The sequence below is a fragment of the Heteronotia binoei genome, unplaced genomic scaffold (assembly GCF_032191835.1).
Source record: "Heteronotia binoei isolate CCM8104 ecotype False Entrance Well unplaced genomic scaffold, APGP_CSIRO_Hbin_v1 ptg000458l, whole genome shotgun sequence".
NCBI classification, from domain to species: Eukaryota; Metazoa; Chordata; class Lepidosauria; order Squamata; family Gekkonidae; genus Heteronotia; species Heteronotia binoei.
Genome location: NW_026800034.1, coordinates 29,580 through 52,927, shown reverse-complemented (window position 1 = coordinate 52,927; position 23,348 = coordinate 29,580).

Sequence of the window (23,348 nt, the reverse complement as noted above, 5' to 3'; positions counted from 1 at the left end):
ACAGGTAACATAAACTATTTACATTCATAGTTCACATACATATCCAACAACATGGCAGTAATATCGCATCTTCAGACTATTTAGACATTACACTCTCTTACATTGGTTCATTTCATAGCTCTTAATCAACTGAGCTACCTTACCCTTCTGTGAGACACGATACCCACCATTTACAGGTTCAATGTCTAAGCCAACATATTGTCTGATGTTGCCCAGATCCCTCACAGTAAACTGTTCATTCAAAGTTTCAACAATAGATTTCATCATCTTTTCAGTTCTACAAATCAAAGCTAAATCATCAACAAAGACAAGGATTAAACATTGCTGCTCCCCTTTTCCTTTGAGAAATATACAAGGGTCAGCTATGCCTTGCTTGAAACCAAGCTTCTTTAAACATTCAGTTAAGAACTGATTCCATTGATGCCCAGACTGTTTTAAACCATACAGTGATTTTTTAAGTTTCCAGCAAACATTTACATTGTTATTTCCACCAGAAACACCAGGTGGCAACTTCATATACAATGTGTGTTCTAGAGGAGCGTGTAGGTAAGCGGTCTTAACATCTAGATGTTTTACAACACAGTTATGCCTGGCTGCATAAGTCAGAGCACAAAAGATTGATGTAGCTTTGAGTGTGGGGGCAAATGTTTCGTCATAATCTTGCATGGACTGCAAGTACCCCTGTGCTACTAGTCTAGCTTTATAACATACGTTTCCGTCTGCCCCTGATTTTAATTTGTAAACCCACCTACAACCCAAGAGTTTATGATTAGGTGGTAGTACAGACTCTTCGTAGACTTGTAGCTCTTTTAACGACTCAAGCTCCGCCTTCATGGCTGCGTTCCATCCAGCCTGTTCGTCTTGCGTGAGATGCTTGATGCTGTCGTAGCAGGAAGGCTCAGCAAGGACGACACACGCCTGACCAGGACTGTAGCGATCTGGAGGACGAGTTGCTCTCGTAGATCGTCTGAGAACAGGTTCTGGTTCCTCATCTGACACTCCATGCTGGCTCACCGGCTGCTGCTGCTGCTGCTGTGACACTCCCGCTCCAGAAGATGCAGGTGTAACAGGTTCCGGCTTGATGTCTCTGCTGCTGGGTGAAGGACTCCGCCTCTCGCCTCCAGTTGGTAGTGGCGAATCAGTTTCCACTGCTGTAGGTAGGGATACTGTAGAGGACGTTCTCTCCCAACCGACAGAGGTTTCCAGGAACTTAGCAGAGCAGGACGTTGTTATCTTCTTGTCACCTACTTGGGAAAATCTATAAGATTGGTGATTGTTGGAATACCCAAGAAATAACAACTTTACAGCCTTATTACTCCCCTTTCGCTGTAGCTGTTTTGGGATGTTTACATAGGCTGGTATCCCAAAGATCTTTATATGGCTAATGGACACTTTCCTGCCGTACCAGACCTCAGCAGGGATCTTTCCAATAGCAGAAGACCAGGAATAGTTCAGCACATGGGAAGCACTCATGATACTTTCCCCCCAATAACTCATGGGAAGGTTACTGTCTCTCAACATAGAGATACACATATTGTAGAAGGTGGCGTTATGCTGTGGCCTATAAGGTGATGTCCGTTGATGGCTGATGCCATATCTCCTAAACAGAGAAGACATGCGGTCATTACAAAATTCTGTGCCGTTATCAGAAATAATAGCCCTTGGAACTCTCCCAGTTTTCCTGTTGACAAAACGAAGCCAGTTGCTGATGTTTTGGTAAGTCTCAGCCTTGGATTTAAGTAAATAACAAAAACCATAGCGAGAATAGTGATCTTCTATGTGTAAAGCAAACTTAGCTCCGCCCACACTTCTGGTTGGGAATGGTCCAATCAGATCCATGAAAACTAGGTCCAAGATTTCTGCAGACTGGAATTTTGATGGAGACACTGTGGGTGCTGCCTTTGATTTCGTTGCTTTGCAGATCTCACAGTCAACAAAACAATGACAGGCTCTGGGGGTAATTCCTGCAGCTTGCAAGGTTCTCTTGACAGCTTGGAAATTTATGTGCCCCGGCCTCCTGTGCCACATGTGTATGCATTCATCATGAGGGGGGCGGTTCATACTCACATGTTGCACAAGGTTTTCTTTCTCCAGAAAATATAAGTTGTCTCTCCTTTTAGCCACCACTGAAACGCCATCACCATTAATCAAGCAGCTCTCAGCTGTAAAAGACACTTTAAAACTCTGCTCAGTTAAAGTGGAGACAGATAACATGTTGTACTTAATGCTGGGCACGTGAAGCATTTGGAACTTTCTCCTTAGACAAGGAATGCTAACAAGCCCAGTTCCTTCTACGTTGGCACAAAGCCCATCAGCTAACATAACACACTGACCTTTAATTGGTGTGTAGGTGTTGAAGAGACTCTTGTCCTTGATAATGTGCACAGTCGCGCCGCTATCAATTAAAAACTGATTGCAGAAGGAAGAATAGTTAACAACAAGGTTCACATGCCTGCCTCCCACCGGAGGTACAGAAGACTGTTTCCTTTTGAAATGCTTTACAGCTCCGTTTGAGATGATTAGGGCTGTTACATATAAAGCATCTCCTCACTGAGTAAGTTTTCCCAGCTGCTGCATGACTGTCGGCCCCTTTAAATTCCTCCCGGGCGGGAGACTTGGCTGAATGAGCTGGAGACACACCGAACAAAACTGTGTTCCTTCTCCTCATGTCCTCATTCAACAAACGTTGAGCGATGTTAGACATAGTTATCTCAGCTTTAGGCAAGATATCCAAACAGGATACAAACTGATCATAACTAGCATCCAGGGAGCAAAGGATTATGTAGGCTTTCTGCTGCTCAGAAAAAACCACCTCCTTCTCCTGTAACTGTTGCAAGGTACGTTGCATAAACTCTAGGTGGACATTCATTTCCCCACCAGGCACATATTTTGCACTAAGGAGTTTCTTCATTAAGTATATGTGGGAGCCCACACTCTCACTGACATAGAGAGACTTTAAAGCGTCCCAACAAGACTTTGCACTGCTGGAGGACTTTATGTGGATAAGCTGGCTGTCTTCCAACGTTAGACCAATTAGTGCGCAAGCTTTATCCTCATTACTCCTGTGTTTTGCTATAACAGCTGCGTCATTAGCAGCGTCTAACACAGCTATATTGGGTGGACTCGTCACGTACTCCCACAAACCATGATATTTGAGGATCATTGTGACCTTCTCCGACCAGGTGCAGTAATTCTCCCCGTTCAGCCTCTTGATGAGGAATCCGGAGACTTGGATACTGGACTCCATTCTGCCTGTGTAAAAAACAAAAAACTGCCACGCCCAAAAAAGGCTGTTACTCACGAGTAGACCTCGAGTAGACCACAGGAACTGATGGCACGTAGCGCTCTTACTCTCCAGGAGACCTACGCACTGGGCCCATAACCGATGACAGAGTTTGAATGCGCAGGAAGGTGTGGTCCCCTGAGTGAGTAGATAGTTGGGTGCACTCCAGAACACTGTGGTAAAAACACAGACTCCACAACAGCCAGTTAACAGTTATATTTTGGGTTAGACGTAAGAGGCAGTCAAGACAGGCAATGGTCATACACAGAATAGCAGTCCTCCAATATGCAGCACCAAATCACAGTCCAATAGAGAAGTCAAAAGTCAGTCCAATACATTACATGAATCCAGCAAGTCAGTCAGTAAGTCACTCCTTCAAAGAAACAGTTCAACAGAGTTTCTCCTTCACATATGTCATTCATCCAGCATCGCCCAAGGCCAAGGCACGGCATGTAACCAAGGCAAAGTGCTGTGGCTAATGCTACCACAGATATAGTGCAGCCACCCAATCCTAGGCCTGATTGGTAACATAAGCTACACCTGTGCTTCTCGTGACTTCTATCACAGCTGTATAGTTTTAGTTGCATAACCTTGACTCAGCAGTTTAGTTCTTAAAGGAACTCAAACACTGACAAAACCCAAGAACTCTACCCTCAACACCCCGAGGGAATACTTCTCCCGCTTCACTTTAAGTCCCGCCATCTGGAAGCGGTGGAGTACTTCTTGCTGATGGCTGCTGAACTTCTCAGCGTCCGGGGCGGCGATCAAAATGTCATCGAAAAATGGTTGCACTCCAGGAATCCCTTTGAGAAGAGAGTCCATTATGCTCTGAAAGATTCCCGGAGCCACACTAACCCTAAATTGCAACCACCGCACCCGAAAAGCTCCCCTGTGAGTCCCAATGGTCTGAGCCTCTGTTGTCTCGGCGTCCACCGTGAGTTGCTGGTACGCCTGGGCCAGGTGCAGTTTCCCAGAAACCTTAGAGCCTGCTAGGGCTGCCAGGACATGGCTGACCACCAGAATGGGGTATGGATTGTCCTGGAGTGCTTTATTTATTGTGCACTTATAGTCAGCGCATATGCGCACATCTCCATTCGGCTTCACTGGAGTGACTATGGTGTTTCCCATGCAGTGTAGGATACCGGTTCTAGTACTCCCTGGGCCGTGAGGCGGTCCAGCTCCACTTCTATTTTAGGTTTAAGAGCAAACGGAACTCACCTGGCCTTTAGCCTTATCGGTCTCACGTGGGGATCGAGGGGTAAGGTGATGGGAGGCCCCTTGTAACACCCCAGGGACCCATCAAACACTTCTTGGAATTCCCGGCACACGTGATCGAAATTTTGCGTTTGCATCTGCTGCACCCCCACTATTTGAATACCCAGCGGTTGAAACCAGGCCAGCCCCAGTAATGTGGTGAGCTGGCGTTTGACCACGAGTATGTCCAGCGTGCCCTTAAAGTTCTTAAACTCTACCCTTACAGTGGCCCAACCCAAAATCTGAACGGGGTTTTTTTTGGAAGTCTCGCAGTATGAAATCAGCCGGTCACAGTCGGGGCCAAAGTCTTCTTAGAGACTCCTCCAAAATTATGGAGATGGAGGAGCCCGAGTCCAGCTCCATTAGGCATGGAGCGCCCTCGATTAGGACCGACACCCTGACCTTATCTGGGGTGGTGAGGGGCAAGTTCATTACCTGCAGTCTAGTCGATGCGGTCGAGTAGGCATCGCTCAAGTCGTGGTTGCTGGACTGGCGTCTGTGGGTGGCCTTGGACCGGCAAGCCCGCGCTATGTGGCCCACTGTTTCACAGTTCCTGCAGTCCACGTTGCGATAGGGGCAGTCCCATCGCTTGTTTGGATCCCCACAGCTGGCGTACTTGGTGTTGGCTGGTCTCTCTGTCGCTCTTGGCTAAGTGGGTGCTCTCGGCCCCATTCCTGGTTGGCGACGGAGCTGGTGTGCTTCCTCCTCCTCTGGGTTGCCCGGCGCCATCTCCTCCTGGTGGATGGTTTCCGCTCACAGGTTGTGGTAAGCTTTGGTTGCTTTCTCGAACATGGTGGCTTCGTTGAAGGCGAGTTGGAGAGTGAGCTCCTCCTTTGCGAAGAGCTTTTGCTGCAGTCTTTCATCTCGGAGGCCCCAGATGAATCAATCTCTTAGGGCTTCCTCCAGCTTGTCAAAGCTGCAGTTCCCCGCAATTTGGTGGAGGGCGGCCAGGTAGACGGCGGCCGTCTCTCCCACCCCTTGATCCCTCTTATGGAAGAGAAATCGGTGGGCGATGATGGATGGCTGGGGCAAGAAGTGCCCGGTTAGGAGTCTCACTACCGCTTCGTACGTTTTCTCCGTGATCTTTGTGGGAGCCGAGAGATTCTTTGCGATCTCGAATGCGGCCTCCCCGCAAACACTCAGGAGCATGTCTCTCTTACGGCTGTCGTCTGTAATCATGTTCGGTCGTAGGTAGCAGTTGACCCGCTCCGTGTAGGTCTCCCACCTATCGGGGTTGGCGGGGTCGAACTCAGCAAGGTGGCCCGTCATTTCACTCGGGTTAGCTATGGCGGCAGCGGGCGCTTCCGTCTCCCTAGACTGCGCGCCTTCCTTGTCTCCGGCCAGGTCAGTGAAGTCCCGCTTGGGGAGTTACCTGGCTAGGATCCCATTCTCATTGCCAATGTAATGTACTGAGTGACGAGACGTGTTGAAGGCAACATGCTTTATTAGTGAGTACATCACAAGAGAGAGAAACGTGGGCCGGGTCCCGATTATATACATAACCCAGAAAAACCCTCAGGCTGGCAAGGTCCAATCCCGGCCAGTTAAACTTCCTGCCACAGATCTTGATTGGCGGAGCATATTTGCGAGCTTACGTCTGGGGACCAGTGGACTCCCACTGGTCACCTCTGTAGCGTTCGCTGCATTGTAACTTCAGGACTGAAATGCAAGACACAACAGAACTCATACTTTTTACAATGCATGCACACACAAAAATCTTTGAACAAATGCACCCTATTGCATCTGGAGTGTTTCTGCTTTTCAGATGGAATTTTAACCAATTCCTTTCTTGGTATTTCTAAGGGAGAGAAGGTGGTATCCTTTTCTATTAGGTATCAATTCTATCAGGGAACATGTCTTTATTTGAATTGTCTGGATATACTATTGGAGTCTGAATATCAATCTTTGTAATTTTAAAAAATATTCTTTATGGCTAGAATGTTTTAAAAAGATTAATACAATAAAATTTAGGTTGAAGAGCAATACAGTGCAAAATATATAAAGGTCAGGCAGTAAAGTGGTATTTATTTTATGTATACTCTCCCACCATCTTCTCAGGATAAAAGCTCTAGGGGATAAAAGCCCCATGTTTTACTACTAATCCCCAGATGGGGGCAGGGGATCCCCTGGTTTGGAGACCCTCCCCCCACTTCAGGGTTATCAGAAAGAGGGAGGGGGGGGAAGGAAATATCTGCTGGGCACTCCATTATTCCCTGTTGAGACCGATTCCCATAGGGTATAATGGAGAATTGATCCATGGGTATCTTGGACTCTGGGGAGGCTATGTTTCGAGGTAGAGGCACCAAATTTGCAGCATACTATCCAGTGCTTCTCCCCAAAATAACCCTCCAAGTTTCAAAAAGATTGGACTAGGGGGTAGAATTCTAGGAGCCCTAAAAGAAGGTGCCCCTATCTATTATTTCCAGTGGAGGGAAGGCATTAAAAAGGTGTGCAGTCCCTTTAAAGGTGATGGCCTGAACTCCCTTTGGAGCTCAGTTATGCTTGTCACAACCCTTCTCCTGGCTCCACCCCCAAAGTCCCCAGATATTTCTTGAACTGGCCTTGTCAACCCTAAACAGCCCTCCTACAAATATACATGATATTCATTTTATTTCTTCTCATAGGGGACCTAAAGTATAATTCTTTCCTCCATTTTATCCTCACAATAACCCTGGGAGGTAGATCAGAATGTGAGAGCATGACCTAAGATCACCCAGCAAGTGTCCATGGCAGAGAGGGGACTCAGTCCTAGAATCTCCCAAATCCAAGTCTGACTCCCTAACCACTATACTGCACTAGTATTCAGAATGCTTCTCACACAATCTTCTCGGAACAAAAGCCCCTCTGCAAACATTTTGTAACAATATACATGATTTTTCTGCCTACACAGAATCAGGGATGGTTTGATGTTCACATAGTGAGCCTGCTTCGGCAGGGAGGGCGGGGATATAAATAAAATCAAATAAATAAATAAATAAACAAAACAGGTGTCCAAAACCCAGACTTGATTGTCATACATGTCCTCTATTAATATTGGATGCCTTCTAACCACATCAATGATTTGGTCAACTGAAAATGAATGGTGTTTTGAGTAGTTTGGTGTTTGTGCTGTGACAGTGTTCAGCATAGTAGCTGGCTGTAAACATGTGCTCACTATGTATTGGTTTGCTTGGATTATGTTTGCTCTGTGCTTATAATTGGGCAGGCCATGCATCGGTTAAAATCAGTTACATTTGTAAATAGACTTATTTAGACTTTTTCTATGCCACTTCTTTGGAGTCCTGCTAGAGGTGGTTTGCAATTAAAAATCACGGCATAAAACACCATCCATTAAAAATATAAGCAGTATAAAAACTGTCAAAAACAGAGTAGACCATTAAAAAGCTGGTAAGCCCCTAATTAAAAGCCTGAGTAAAAACATGTGTTGCCTTGCGCCTAAAGAAAATAAAGTAGATGCCAGGCAAGTCTCAAGGGGAAGGGCATTCTGAAGGTGGGGGGTGACTGCAGAAAATGCCATATCTCTGGTCACCATACATCTTACTTTTAAAGGTGAGTGCAAAAAGAGTAGGGCTTGAGTGGCAAATCTTAACTGGCAGGCTGGATAGTATGGGAGGAAATGGTCCTTCAGGTACCCTGGTCAGAATTTATTTAGGGCCTTTTAGGTAAGTCCTAGCACTGTTCCCTGGAAGGTCAGATGCTGAACCTGAAGCTCAAATACTTTTGCCACAAATGAGAAGGGAGCACTCACTGGAGAAGATCCTGATGCTGCGAAAGACAGAAGGCAAAAGAAGAAGGAGACTGCAAAAGATGAGATGGCTGGACAGTGTTACTAATGTAACAAACACGGATTTGAGCAGACTTCGGAGGATGGTAGAAGACAGGAGGTGACTTTGTCCATGGGGTCGCAAAGAGTCGGACTCGACTATGCGACTGAACAACAAAAGAGCTTTGAATTGTTCCTGGAAGCAGAGGCCAGTGCAGATCTTTCAGTATAGCACAATTAAGTATATGATCCCTGTAACCAATTACTGACAGTAGTCTGGGCACTGCATTTTGGACCAATTGAAACTTTCAAATTGTTTTCAGAGGTAGTCCCACATAGAGCTAGATGTGACCCACATATTGGTGGCACTTCGCTTCAGATCCCTGCATGACCTGTTCAGCAATATCAATGTTCTCTCAACTGTGTTTAGTCACATTCACTCCAGTATTTTCTTCGCTTGCTCTCTAACCATCTACCCAACTATTTCATCATCTGAAGCTCCTCTGTAAACCCAGGGACATTCCCAATTCCATGGAAGAAGAGAAGGCACGCAGGGGCAATCATATCCACATTCTAGTCATCTCTGTATTCTACAGGTCAATCAGGGCTGCAACAGGAGCACCAAACTTGCTGATCAGGCCCAGATGACATTCATCCAGGAGTTCAGAAAGAACCCAAATGTGAACTTGTGGATCTCCTGACAAAAATATGCATTCTATCACTAAAATTTGCCTCCATTCCCAGGGACTGAAAAGTAGCCAATGTAACCCCCATCTTTAAAAAAGATTCGAAAGGAGATCCAGGAAATTATCAGCTGGTCAGTCTAATTTCAATATCAGATAAATTGGTAGAATCTGTTATTAAAGGCAGAATTAGTGTAAGCCAAAATGCCCTCAAAACGAGGTTGGGGAATTGACAGGTGGGCATGTGGCTTAAAAAGGATCTTGAATCTATGTACCCAGGATACACGTCCAGAAATTATTGCTTACATTTACCCAGGACACTAATTAAGTAAAACAATTAAAATTTATTCCAGAAAAATATAGAAGAAGATGAAGATATTGGATTTATATCCCGCCCTCCACTCCGAAGAGTCTTAGAGTGGCTCACAATCTCCTTTACCTTCCTCCCCCACAACAGACACCCTGTGAGGTGGGTGGGGCTGGAGAGGGTTCTCACAGCAGCTGCCCTTTCAAGGACAACCTCTGCCAGAGCTATGGCTGACCCAAGGCCATGCTAGCAGGTGCAAGTGGAGGAGTGGGGAATCACACCTGGTTCTCCCAGATAAGAGTCCGCATACTTAACCACTACACCAAACTGGAACACACATACAAGGTAATGAATACATACAACACACAAACAGTCCTAATAAAAATAGAAAGAAATGCAAAGATAACACAAAGATGGACAAACAGGGTGATAATTACCGATCATAGTCTTCAAGGAAGGCTCCAATGGCGACGAACGAGGACTAGGGGGAAGGGACCCTCAACTGATCAGGAATCGGGGATGTATCTAGACAGTGGAACCAGGGTACTGCTAGATGCACACCTGTGGGGAGCTGGACCACAGGTTATAAGGACTACCTTGAGCCCTTAGGGAATGGGAGCTATAGGGGTGGATGACAGTGGTCAGCTGTTACATGACCTCAGAAAAAGGGGAGGCTCGGCAATGACCATAAGGGCTGGACTTATGCGGTAGCCAATAGCCAGTTTATTGGGGGCACCTGATTGGATGCCCATACCTGGCCAATGAGCAGGCTTGGCTCTGGTTACCTGATTGGACTTCTAGGTAACAACGGGCCAAGGGGGAGGCTCCAGGATGACCATTAAGGAAAATAATGGGAGAAATGATTGGGGTGGGGATGATTAAAACTATCAAACTTATCTAAAAAGGTGATAATAGATTGGCAAATTGCTACCTAAGGTAACACCCGGTCTATACAAAGACACTTGGCTCTAGGTGGAGATGTTCTTCCTTCTCTTTAGTCTTCTATTGGCACCAGTCTTTGTCTTGGGTTCTGTTGGACAAAGGCTTAGGCAGTCTGGCAGGATCCACGCCTAATATAAGCTTGATGGCTTTATGCATAGGTGACATATGTTGAGTATGATAGCCTCCCGCTTCACTGTTATGGAGTCTAACACTGCAGGAAGATAGCTGCTGGTGGTGTTAGCCTTCCAAGATGGAGTCTCTGGTCAAGGCTGGAAACCGCTTGCCTGGACAGTTCCTTGTGGCGCAACTTCCGCTACAACGGCCGAGATGGGGATTGCACAGAGCGACTGGAAACCATCTGTTCTCCTGGTTAGCCCTCCTCGAGAAACACGGAGTGCTGCTGCAACATTGTGGCTGTTAGTACTCATAAGTACCTTCCAGTCTGGTAGACAAAACCCACATTCTCCTGGCAGATGTGTGTGAGTTGAGTCTCCAGGCACCCTGGCAACCAAATGGGTGACTATGATGTTCTGGAATTAGGGGTATTTTTCTCACATTAGTAGGCATGTTGATAAATAAAAGCTATAGAGGAAGAATCAGCATGGATTCTGTGAGGGAAGATCTTGTCTCACTAACCTTTTATAGTTATTTGAGGGGGTGAACAAACATGTGGATAAAGGTGATCCAGTTGATGTTGTTTACTCAGTAGTCATGAGATAAGTCCTCTCATGGATTAAAAACTGGTTAATTACAGGAAACAGTGAGTGAGTATAAATGGGCAGTTTTCACAGTGGAAGGTGGTAAGTAGTGAGGTACCTCAGGACTTGGTACTAAGTCTCATGCTTTTTAACTTGTCCATTAATGATTTGGAGTTGAGAGTAAGCAGTGAAGTGGCTAAGTTTGCAGATGACACTAAGTTGTTCAGGGCGATGAGAACCAGGGAGGACTGATGGCTCTGCTGAGGCTGGGTGAGTGGGAGTCAACGTGACAAATGAGGTTCAGTGTGGGCAAGTACAAACTAATACACACTGGGACCCAAAATCAACTATAAATATAGATTGGGTCCGAACTGATTGTAACTGACCAGGAGAGAGATCTTGGAGTCATGGTAGACTTACTGAAAATGTTGACTCAGTGTGCAATGGCAATAAAAAAATAAAGCAAATGCTATGCTGAGGATTATTAGGAAGGGGTTTGAAAACAAATCAGCCAGTATCATAATGCCCCTGTAAAAAATCTATGGTGCTGCCTCATTTGGAATACTGTGTATAGTTCTGGTTAGTGCACCTCATAAAAGATATTATGGCATTGGAAAAAGTGCAGAAAAGGGCAACTAAAATGCTTAATGGAATGGAGCACCTTCCCTTTGAAGAAAGATTAAAGAGGTTAGAGCTTAGAGAAACAGCGACTGATAGGTAACATGATAGAGGTTTACAAAATGATGCATGGGATAGTGAAGGTAGAGAAAGAAGTACTTTTCTCCCTTTCTCACAATACAAGAATCCATGGGCACTCTATGAAATTAATGAGGTGTAGAACAGTAATAACATGGAATTCACTGCTGCAGGAAGTGGTAGCAGCTACAAGCATAGACAGCTTCAAGAGGGGACTGGATAAAAATATAGAGCAGTGGTCCATGAGTGGCTATTAGCCACAAGATACAGATGGAACACTATGTCTGGGACAATGATGCTCTATATACTTGGTGTTTGGGGGTCAACAGTGGGAGGGCTTCTGGAGTTCTGGTCCCACCGGTGGACCTCCTGATGGCATCTGGGTTTTGCCCATTGCGTAATACAGTGTTGGACTAAATGAGCCGTTGGCCTGATCCAACATCTTCTCTTATGTTCTTATGACCAGAAAGTACCCAAGAGACATCAGACACCCTCTATCAACCTTCCTAATTGTTCTCCCACCTTTGCAGAAGTGTAGGTCTGTGAATCTAAATCTCACTTAATAATGGTTGGTCCATGATAAGGGTATAGTGGAAAATGCCCCCATTACAAAACCATGTACCTTATTCTCAGAGAAAAACAAACATACTGGATTGCTAGCAATGCAATCCAATTAAAACAAGCACACGATCCAATTAAAACAACACAGTCAGCAATAGAAGTGATTCAGGGAGGCAAAACATCTTCAAGTAATTGATGGGCTGTCATATAGAGGATGGTGTGGAATTGTTTTCTGCAGCCCCAGAAGGTAGGACCAGAACCAATGGGTTGAAATTAAAACAAAAGAGTTTCTGGCTCAACATTAGGAAGAACTTCCTGACAGTTAGAGCGATTTCTCAGTGGAACAGACTTCCTCGGGAGGTGGTGGGCTCTCCTTCCTTGGAGGTTTTTAAACAGAGGCTAGATGGCCATCTGACAGCAATGAAGATCCTGTGAATTTAGGGGAAGGTGTTTGTGAGTTTCCTGCATTGTGCAGGGGGTTGGACTAGATGACCCTAGAGGTGCCTTCCAACTCTATGGTTCTATGATTCTAAAACAGGGAAGGCTAGAACATCAAACAAGCTTGCAGTTCTTCCCACCCTCTGCACAATTCAGACAAACAATGAAAGCACCTCTTTGCTAATATTTATGTTAGGTGCAATGGTTGGATAGATTGAGAAGGGGATAGCTGTAGGAAAAGCAGTGTGAAAATGTGCAGGCACAAGTATTTGGGGTCAGATCAAAATATTCCTCTAAATGACCACCAAGTTAACCAAGCAAAATGGGCAAGACTAGAATAGAAAACCAAACAGCTTTCCATCCTCCCCCCAAGAAAGGTTACAACATCTCTCCCCTCCCCCGATGTAACAAAAATGAGGGATGGCTAAAGTAATGTGAAGTACATACAGAGTATCTGCAGTGCAATTTTAAACATTTGAAACTCCTGTGTTCAATGTGTTTCAAGTTGCAATGCATGATCTAAACAAAGGTGTGATTAAGCAGAAGTGCTAATGCATCTACAAGAAAAACAAAAGGACAGTGCTTCATCCTTCACAAAGGAATATTTCTTTCAACAGTGTGAACATTAGCTTTCAGCTGTATTTGAATTGTAAAGGTATTTTTTCAGGCTTTCTGTTAATTTACATGGTCATCTACAAGATGGTTGATACAGCCTTTGTAATAATTGTCAAGTAGATTGATGAAGCAAAACAGAATTATTGTAAACTTTCTTTAATTTATATTGGTACTTCTCATTATGTTTTATGCTCACCATGGTAGTTGCATGATGATATATATTTTAAAGCTTTCAACCAATTAGGCAAAGTGGAGAGGTACCTTCATAAAATATTAAATAAAAGAATGTGTGTTTTTGTGAGGAAATATGCTTCTGATTCTAAAGACGTTTGATGGAAATAATTTAAATTTAGGAAAAAATTGAGATGTAAGATTGTAAATTCTATAGTGTGAGACAATATATTCATAATGTTTAAGAAAAATTCTATACATTCCAATAATTCATGGATTAGGCAACCAATTTATATAGGCTCCTTGAGGCTTCTTGAGGGTGGTGGTGACACAGTTACAGGGTTTCCTGGAGGACGCTTCCATACTGGACCCGTTCCAGTCTGGCTTACACCCAGGCCATGGGACGGAGACGGTGCTGGTTGCCCTCGTGGATGACCTCCTGAGACATCTGGATCAAGGCAGCTCGGCAGTACTGCTCCTATTAGACCTGTTGGCTGCATTTGATATGGTCGGCCATCATCTGCTGTCTAGCCGTCTTGCTGATGTGGGGATACAAGGGTCTGCCTTACAGTGGCTCTCCTCTTTCCTCCATGGTTGGGGACAAAGGGTGGCGATTGGGGAAATGCTGTCCCAGAAACACCCACTTATTTGTGGGGTGCCCCAGGGGGCAGTTCTTTCCCTAATGTTGTTTAATATCTATATGCGCCCCCTTGCCCAGATGGTCAGGAGGTATGGGCTGGGTTGTCATCCGTATGCAGATGACACCCACCTCTATCTATTGATGGGTGGCCAGTCTGGCTGCACCCCGGAGAATTTGGACCTGGTGCTGCAAGCCATGGTATCATGGCTTAGGCTGAGCCAGCTAAAGCTAAATCCAACGAAGACAGAGGTTCTTTATCTAAGTCGCAGCAGCCCGGGAAGGGTGATCCCTCTATCAGCCTTCGATGGGGCGCCATTGACGCTAGAGTCAAGGGTTAAGAGCTTGGGAGTGCTTCTGGAGTCCAGGAGGCCCAAGTAGCAGCCACTGCCAGAGCTGCTTTTTTTCACCTTCAGCAAACACGGCAGTTGGTCCCCTATCTTGAGTGCAGCGATTTAGCAATGGTGATCCACACCTCGGTCACCTCAAGAATTGATTACTGTAATGCTCTCTATGTAGGGCTGCCCTTGACTCAGATTCAGAAGCTGCTGTTGGTGCAGAATGCTGCAGCCAGGCTACTAATGGGGCTTCCCCATCAGGATCACATTCAGCCTGTGCTGAGATCGCTGCACTGGCTGCCTGTTGTGTACCAAATCCATTTCAAGGTCCTGGTATTAACCTTCAAAGCCCTATTTGGCCAAGGACCTACCTATCTGCGGGACCACCTTGCCCCACATGTTCCCCAGAGAGCACTGCAACTGAGCTCTCAAAATCTTTTGGCTGTCCCTGGGCTAAAAAGAGGCTAGGCTTAATTCCACCAGAGCAAGAGCCTTCTTGGTTGCGACCCCAATACTTTGGAACACCCTCCCAGAAGCTATCAGGGCCCTGCGGGATTTATCACAGTTTCGCAGGGCCTGCAAGACTGAACTGTTTTGGATGGCATATAACATCTAATGGGAGAGGGCTGCCACCACATCTGGATCTATTGCACTTTAGTACTAACTGCCTAGGATCTGTGAGCATGAGAAAGAAAATATTACATGATTCGCCTGAAGTAGCATCATTGCCATTTATCTGATTGTTTTATTGTTTTAATATTGTTTTTGTTTACTGTCTATTTTATGATGTTAGCCACCTTGAGTCTGTATAGAATGGGTGGGATATAAATATAACGTAAATAAAATAAATACATAAATAAATTCTGTATAATTTTGGATAATGTTTTCATGTATCCAATGGAATTCAGTGCTCAGTCTAAAAGAGACCATCATAGATACTTAGTTTTTCAGTTCTCAGACTTCGTTTTTTTGTCACCATAGATAACATACATTGTAAACCGCTTTGTAAACATTGATCTTTGTGCCTTTTTTCAGATGCTTGTTGCTCCACACTCTTTTGTGCAGTCGGCCAAATGCACGGTTTGCCTTTGCCAGCCTGTTGTCAATCATTGAGGAAGAATCGCACTGCTACAGGACCAACCCTAAATCAGACTTTTCCCTGCAGCCGCTGTGGCCGGACCTGCCTGTCCCACATTGGTCTTGTCAGCCACCAGCGAGCCTGCACCAAACGTGGACTATTGCACCCTTCTTAAATCTTCGTTCGCGAAGCCAAGCCGAGAGAGAGAGAGATAACATATTTGTGAACGAAAGGTTTTAAAATAAATAATATAGAGAGGAGATAACTGAACAACAGACTTCAATCCTATCATCCTGCTGCAAATTTATGTATTAAAGTTATAACAACCAACAAGAATGCATTTATCTGGAAAACCATGATTAAATTCAATTTTCCTGACTAGTGATTTAAATCAAAATCACCCTGATCCTAATCTCTAAATTGTTGTGCTTAAGGTTAGCCCTTATGATAGATGTTAAAATTACTTGACTTTGTCTGGGAAACAGAATGGGACCTGGAGCAATGCTTGACACATACCTGTGTGGGATATTTATGTTAGTTGCTTTATTTTCAAGGATAAAAAATATCTTTCATCAAAGAACTGACCCAGCTGTAATTGGATGCTGTGATTCAGAATAAAGATTCCTCAGAATTGATCTTCAGTCTGGCCTTGTTGAGTAATCATAGCATTTGGGCATATAGGTTCAAGGAGCAGATAAGACAGCTGAAAATAATAAAACTCTCTCGAAACAAAAGCCAGGTGTAGACTGGAGCAAGTCCAGCTGAACAGCACCTATGGTGCTATAGGCCAATACTTCAAAGGTCATAACTAGGGATGGGCACGAACCAGGGGAAATGGTGGTTTGTTTCATGATTTGTTTGATTTCTGACCTGGTTCATGTTTCATTGGTTTGTGAATTTACCAGGAATCTTCAGCAGGCTCCTCCACCCCTCCTCCAAGTTTGCTGAAAATTGGATTTTGAATGTTTGAGTTATAGCCCCTCCCAAGCAGATGTCCCTAAGAAAGCTCAGCTTCAACTCTCACAGCAACTCTTTGTGCTGCAGAATGGGAGCTCCGTGGTTGAATCTCGGAGCTGCCAGTCAAGCTATGGATGACTGCTATGGATGTTTCTAGGGCTTCCAGAAGTCCATCCCCAGTGTTGCCTAGGAATTGATTGAATCAATGCCAGGCTGTCTGGGAAAACAAACTGCAAAAATGAACCAAATGAAGCACCAAGGTCCAGACTGGTTTGGAATGAACCATGAATCAACCCAATACATGCACAAATCATGATTTGTGGTTCAGTTCTTGTCCATGCATAGCCACAACTCCATGGTGCCAAGTGGCTCACTATTTGCTTCATCCCACAAAATGACAGTAGTGTAGGAGACAGTTGGTAAGCTGACTCAATGAAGAGTCTGAACCAAGTGGCTCCTGAGGCACTGCCAGAGTTGTGGGGCTTGGCCACCTACAGGCCTCTAGGGCAGTGGCCCACCAGGAACTTTCCATGTAAGTTAAAAGGCTAATCTGCCCCTGCAAAAATTGGGTAAGAAACAAATGAAATAAAATAAAGATTTGCAGAAATATGTAATTTAAAAGAAATGTAGAACTGAATTAATATTTATTTCTTGTGAAGTTTATACAACTTGGCAAAAGAGGTCTAATAGGCAAAGGAAATTAAATGATTTCATTGCGGTTTCTGAAACCACTGATGTCATTATAAATACACTAGTATTTTCCACCTTGACGGCCAAATTAGTGTGTATTAAACTGTTACATAATGTGTTCAAAGCTTCTAGAATGGTGACGCCTCCCCCCCCCCCCCGGCACATTAAAATTTATAGACTGCAATACTTTTTTTGAAAGATAATTAATGCCGGTCACTATGAGATAAAATAAAATGGCTAATGTATGGCAATTAACACACTGCCAGGCTAAACATAGGGTTCCCCAAGGCTTGTGCTCTTATTTTCATTGGTTCATTTGAGATGCCATAGAATGCCCGGGACACCTAACTAATTAATAAGTCTTGGGTCTTTTAGATACTGCATTAAATATGGAGTCATAGGCTGAAGAAGAAAAATGAAATGGTCCTAAATTATTATGTTTACCTGCAGTCTGTTAATAGCACTGGTTACCCAGTTCTGACTTCTCTCAGGTGGAAATGCTCCACAGTTCTTGTTCAATAGAAATGTCTTTTTGTGCCAGGTCTAGTGAAGTATTCAGCGTTTGAAAGGTGAGGACAAAGCAAGAGCATTTACACAGTATGTCTTTAGCATTGCTTAATTTTGTTGAAAATATAGCAAGTTTATTATCTACTTGCCTTATCATAGTGGTCGGTATCTATTTATTGGCTGCTTTGACCACATTGAACAGGAGGCATGGGGAAATTCTCAGAAGAATTCTGTTTCTTTCACGTCGAGATAGCAGTAGTGGGTAATTAATCAAAGTTTTGACATCAGAAGGGTAGCTAAATTTCAGCTAAAATATCCTTCATCATGGCTCCTAAGCAAAAATACATGAGCTCAAGGATGCTGCTCAGAATGCATTATTTTTATATATGACTCCACTTAAGATATATTTTAAACCACAGTGCTTTAACTCAAAATCATATGCCATAAACATTTATGCCTAGTTATATCACAGTTAAGGCAACAGGAATATATTATGACTGATTCTTTATTTCAAAATTAGGCATGTAACAAATCATTAATTTACAATTGATTTCATTATGAAGGCATTTTTTTACAACTAAAATAAGCATATGTATGGAAAAACAGAAGCACTGATTGTATTGTTGATTGCAGTACTTTGTTTCTATGAATAGAATAAAACAATTTTTATATTAAGATATGTAAAACCTGCTGTGTGCATAAAATGGGATGGGTTTGTTTATATATTTCAATACCACTTTTCTCCCCAATGGGGACAAAGAGCAATTTATAACATTCTTTCCTCCTCTATTTTATCACCCCAATAACAACTTTGTGAGGTAATTCAGTCTGAGAGAAAGCAGTGGCCCCAGGGGACCCAGCAAGCATCCATGCCAAGAGTGTCTCGGGTTCTAGTGCAACTCTAATTACCACACTAGCTGAATTGTGTGCCTTCAACAAATTCTTTGGCCATTCAATCCAAAACTTTAAAACATTACTGTAATGACAAACTAATTTTTTTAAAAACAACTCAAAGAGACTTTGCCAGAGAGTAACTACAGTTAAACCAGTCCCCAAATACCAAAACATCAATAAAAACGAGCTCATTAAAGAAATCAGCCAAAAGTCAACACAAGCTTATCTTCATACAGTGGAGGAGGGGATTCCCTCAGACTTTCTATCTTGTATTATCTGCCAATCCTAAGGGTTCCTTTGACCCTCAGTAGCATCTTTGCAGGGAGTGTGTGTAAAGCTTGCTGTGGGAGGAGAAAGCCAGCAGAAATTACTTCTCTGAACTCCATTCATGGTGGTTTGGATATCCTCGTTAATAATCTTCTTCTTACATTTTGTGTCTTGTCTATTAGATTCAAAGTCATTGCTTTATATTATAATATGCTGACATTCTCTCTTTTGCTGCCCTTTTTGAGAAATCCCCGATAGTCACACAAATGTGAATTTTTAAACACAAATGTTTAAACACCACATAAAACTGTATTTGTTCTTCTGAACCTTTAACCTCTGATTTCTGTCTCTTTTCCTAATTGTCTGTTCAGACTCACATATACAATTTCAAGCATTTTTTTTAATCCCTCTCTTATTTTTGCTGGGCAAAGGTGGCCTTATAAATATACTTGCATCAAGTTTCTCAAATGTAAAAAAAAGTGTGTATGTGTGGACTTACAGCCATATTTCAACCTTCCTTCAATTTTAGTGCCATCTATTAAACTACCTTATATGGAATTAGACCACTATATCCAATGTTATTGAACAAGTTAAATAGTTTAAATATTTGGGTGTTCTCTTTCAGCATAACAATAGTTGGATAGCACAGTGGAAACAAGTAATTAACTTGGCCAAATGCAATTTGTCTGTGGTTACAAGATTCTTTTATGTGAAGGGTGGTCAATTTGTACCTGTGGCTATCTGTGTTTTTAATGCTAAATTGGCACCCAAAATATTTTTCTGAGATACCCATTTGGATTAGTGCTTTTAATCAACTTGTTGAGCAAATCCAGGCAGTGTTCCTGCACCATATTTGGGGGGTTCTAAACTGTGTAAGCTATGCAGCCATGTGCTTGGAGACAGGGTAGAGCCTCCTAGAGACTAGAACTTGGCTCTTAACCCAGGAATTTTGGTTATGCCTTCACTATAGGGCAGAATCCATTTATGCTGATTCTTTTTATATCTAGTTGGTTACACCTGATTTTGCAGAAAACAGTCTATAGGTATCCACTTTGATTTTCTTATGTTAGTAGAATCTCAAGATTTTAGATCCCTGAAACAAAGACTTTTGTACATTGAAAAACAAATTCTCTGCTCCTTAGCAAATAGGACATACTCCCTTTTGAAGTTTGGTATTACACCTGATTATTGGGTTCCAGAAGCCTGCTTTTCACATCTTACATCTCCTCAGTTACGTTGAGCTTTTATGCTTGCACGATTTAATGTCCTTCCATCAGTGGTCCTCCCTGGGAGATTTGCAAATGTCCCCTTATCATGAAAGACTTTGCTCATGCAGAGGTAGAAAGCCAGAATCTGTAGCCCACATCTAGCCTTATTGTGATTTATATGTTAAAGTGCAGGATTCCTTAATTAGTCCCCTTTCATAATTTCCATGGTCACTCTGATGAGAGGCTTGTTTTCCTCCTTTTGTCAGATCTGTATCCTCATATTACCAATTTAGAAGCAAGGTATCGTCTGTTATGACTATTAGGGAGCACAAGGTTTTATCTTTTGATGGGTGATCCTTTTTTGCCGTGTTAAAATCTGAATTTTCTGTTGTTCATCCTTATAACTTTTGCCAATAAAGGTACTGAACTGTGAACTAAACTATATCCAATGTCAAATATGACAGATGCATTAAAAGTAAAGCCTTATCTCTGAAAAACAACTGCTTTAAATAGTGTTCTCCACCCCATCCTTTTTGTGGTGACAGTTTTTAAAAATTAGATAGTAAATTTGAAAAAGTGCTTAATGTCTTAAATCAAATCTATGCTAAAAATTTGAGAGACAGTCACTGAAAAAATATCACTGAAGTTGGGTACATATTGATACACACAAATACTGATTCCACTGGAAGAAAACCTTTCTTTTAAGAGGTGGACAAATGTGAAACAATTGTGTAATGAGGGGAAAAAAGACTGACTCTGCTATATGTGTAATTGCAACAAAATACAGGAAACATTGGCTGTTTTCTCTTTCAAGCATTCATCTTAGTTGATTTATTGCCATTAATTTTCCATTGCTTAATTTAAACCAGTTATTGTACAAGTGAACACCATACTGTGTTCATACTTGGTAAGATGTTGCACATTTTAGCATTTTGTGAAAAAAAAATACCCCTAATTCCAGAACATCGTAGTCACCCTCTTGGTTGCCAGAGTGCCTGGAGACTCAACTCACACACATCTGCCAGGAGAATGTGGGTTTTGTCTACCAGACTGGAAGGGACTTATGAGTACTAACAGCCTTAACATTGCAGCAGCACTCCATGTCGCTGGAAGGAGTGCTAACCAGGAGAACAGATGGTTTCCAGTTGCTCCATGCGATCCCCATCTTGGCCTTGGAAGCGGAAGAAGGTGCGCCGCCAGGAACTGTCCAGGCAAGCAGTTTCCAGCCTTGCCCATAGAATCCACCTTGGGAGGCTAACACCACCAGCAGCTATCTTCCTGCAGTGCCAGACTCCATTACAGCAAAGCGGGAGGCTCACGTACTCAACAGATGTCACCTATGCATAAGAGCCATCAAGCTTATCTTAGGCATGGATCCTGTCAGACCACCTAAGCCTTTGTCCAACGAAACTCAAGACAAAGACTGGTGCCAGTAGAAGATCAAAGAGGAGGAAGAACATCTTCACCTAGAGCCGAGTTCCATTGTATAGACCGGGTGTTACCTAGGTAGCGATTTGGCCATCTATTGTCCCCTTTTTAGATAAGTTTGATAGATTTAAGTACCCCCCCGCCACCTTAACAATTTTTCCCATTCTTTCCCTTAATGGTCATCCTGGAGCCTCCCCCTTGGCCCATTGTTACCTGGAAGTCCAATCAGGTAACTAAGGCCAAGTCTGCTCATTGGCTAGCATTGAGCAGCCAATCAGGGGCCGCCAATTAACTGGCTATTGGCTACTGCAGAAGTCCAGCCCTTATGGTCACTGCAAAGCTTCCCCTTTTTCTGAGGTCATGTACCAGCTGACCACTGTCATCCGCCCCTGTACCTCGCTTCCCTTAAGGGCTCAAGGTAGTCCTTATAACCTGTGACCCAGCTCCTCACAGGTGTGCATCTAGCAGTACCCCAGTTCCGCTGTCTAGATACATCCCCGATTCCTGATCAGTTGAGGATCCCCTCCCCCTAGTCCTCATTCGTTCCCATTAGAGCCTTCCTTGAAGACTGCGATCGGTAATTATCACCCTGTTTGTCTATCCTTGTGTTGTCTCTGCATTTCTATTTTTCTTAGGACTGTATGTATGTTTTATGAGTTTATTATCGTGTATGTGTGTCTATATTTTTCTGGAATAAATTTTTAATTGTTTTTACTTAATTAGTGTCCCTGGTAAATTTAAGCAATAATTTCTGGACGTGTATCCTATATACATAGATTAAAAGATCCTTTTTAAGCCAGGTGCCCACCTGTCAATTCCCCAACCTCGTTTTGAGGGCATTTTGGCTTACAATTTGGTCTGGCATGCCTAAGACCTAGACTTCAGTTTCCACTCTTACATACGCTGCTGGTTTATGCTGTTCCCTAGTGGGCAGAACCAGCAGCTTCAAAAATAAATACCAATTAAGGCAATTCAACTAATTGTCCAGTGCTTCATGTACCAGTACTGCATGTACAATGAGTTCTGTCTGGTTATATAATTTTTGTACATGTAAAGAAGTGGATAACTATGACAAAGATTTATGTGTAAGCAAGGATGTTTTCAAATCCATACATTGCCATGAAGCCAGTCAATATTTTTCAGCCTGAACTACCTTAAAAAGTTGTTAAGATAAAATGGGAGAGATCATGTTATGCTGGCCTGTATTTCATGGAGGAAGCACAGAGCAAAAATTAAACTAATAAATATTTAGTATTTAAAATAATATTTTAATATTTAAAATAATGAGCCTGAGTTTTGGGCTGTTTCTCAGCAAACATAAAAGTACTTCCTCTCACAAGGGGGCAGAATCTTTGTTGATTTTTCCCTAAAGAGAGCATAGTAGGAAGGGGAAAGCAGGAAAGATCCATTCCACAAGGATAGCTGCCTTCACAGTCCAGAGACAAACTAGGAAAAATCGTATTAATGGTAGCTGCATTGACTAGAAGACCTTCAAGAAATAAAAATGAAGTTCACCAAATTTAGAAGAAAAGGTATCTTGCAGACAATGAGACCTAAGGGAAAGATTCCAGAGCATATGCAGATCATTTTTGAAACTGTATGCACACTTTTAAAACCAGCTGGTGACTGTCTTTACTGTCTTTATATTTACCTGGGTTCATATTTGCATACAGGAAAATGCATTAGCTCTCCTAACTGTTGCCTGAAGGAATTAACATTCCACCTAAGAATTAAGGACATTTTGTTGCCCCCACCCATGTTTATACTTGGAAGAAATTTCTGCCTTTCTTAGGCTTGCCAATCCCCAGGTCCCAGCGGGGATTCTCCCGCTTTCCCAGGCTCCTTCCTGCCCCCAGTCAGCTGACTGGTGGGGGGAAGCCCTGCCCTCACAGCTACCATGTGACTTTCCACCTCCGGAGGCTTCAGTCTCCAA